The sequence below is a fragment of the Octodon degus genome, unplaced genomic scaffold, assembly GCF_000260255.1.
Source record: "Octodon degus isolate 3935 unplaced genomic scaffold, OctDeg1.0 scaffold00144, whole genome shotgun sequence".
Taxonomy (NCBI): domain Eukaryota; kingdom Metazoa; phylum Chordata; class Mammalia; order Rodentia; family Octodontidae; genus Octodon; species Octodon degus.
In genome coordinates this window covers 243,383-244,875 of record NW_004524720.1, presented here as the reverse complement: position 1 = coordinate 244,875, position 1,493 = coordinate 243,383, and positions in this window count along the sequence as shown.

The following is a 1,493-nucleotide window of genomic DNA, read 5'->3' as shown; positions in this document are numbered from 1 at the left end:
TTTTTTGTGAAGTTACATTATTTGAATATTATAGGTGTGACTCTATTATAATTTCAAAGACAATTTTCACAAAATAAAAAAAGAATCCTAAAATTTTTAAGGAACAACTAAAGGTTCCAAATGGTCTAAGCAATCTTGAACAAGAAAGGTAAGGTTGAACGTATCACATTTCTAAATTTAAACCACATTACAAAATTATAGTAATTAGAATTACTCAAGAAATGGTGCTAGAAAAACTGGGTATACATATATAAAAAAGTAAAATTAGGCCCTTACCTTATATCATGTACAAAAGTTTAACCGAAATATATAAAAAACTTAAAGGTAAGTTCTGAAGCCATAAAACTGCAAGAGGAAAGATAGGGAAAAAGCTGTCTGACATTTATTTGTCTTGGCAAATAATTTTTAGATGTGATATTGAAAACAAGAAAAAGAAAAGAAATGAAGTGAGACTGCATCAAACTACTTTTTAAATAATTTTATTGAGAAAGAAGTAGCAATGAGACAGTTTCAAAACCAATTTTTTTTTACAGACTTAATTAATTTTATTTTTTGCGTAAAAACACTTTATGTTGTAGCTACCACAGGAGCTTGAGTCCTCTGGACAGAGACTCTGGTGTGGGTTTTCACAAGATGGTCGGTGAATTCCTGATAGGGAGACTTGGTGAACACAGTCTCTTTCCAGAGGTCAAGGGTCAGATAGCTGTAGGTCTTGGAGATGGCATCAAAGGTGGCCTTAGCAAAGTTGCCCAAAGTAGCAGTGCAGCCCCTAGCAGAGGTGTAGCAGTCATCAATACCAGCCATCAGCAGCAGCTTCTTGGGCACAGGGCCTGAGACGATGCCAGTGCCTCTGGGGTCAAGGATCAGATGCACCAACACAGAGCCACAGCACCTGTCGCCTTGCAAGGAACAGTGTGGGGCTTGCTGATCTTGTTTCCCCAGTAGCGTCTCCTCATGGGGACAATGGACAGCTTGGCCAGGATAATGGCCCCACGAATGGCAGTGGCTACTTTCTTGGAACACTTTACACCCAGGCCAACATGACCGTTGTAGTCCCCAATGGTGACAAATGCCTTGAACCTGGTCCGCTGGTCAGCACGAGTTTGCTTCTGCACAGGCATGATCTTCAGAACTTCATCCTTGAGGGATGTGCCCAGGAAAAAGTCAATAATCTTGGACTCCTTGAAGGGCAAGGAAAAAAGGTGAATTTCCTCCAGGGACTTGATCTTCATGTCTTTGACCAGACGGCCCAGCTTGGTGACAGGAATCCACTCTATATCCTTGACCTTACCACCGCGAACCCCGTGGCCTAGGCACTGGCCCTGGCCTCTGCCACACCCAAGACCTCGAAGGCCACTGCCGAAGCTTCTGTGGAAGCCACCATGGCCTCCCATGGCTGGGCCCAGGGGCCTCCAGACCCTCCCGCTGCACTGGTGTCATCCAGCATTTGGTGCTTCCCAGGAAAAGAAGCTCAAAACCAATTAGTAGGACAG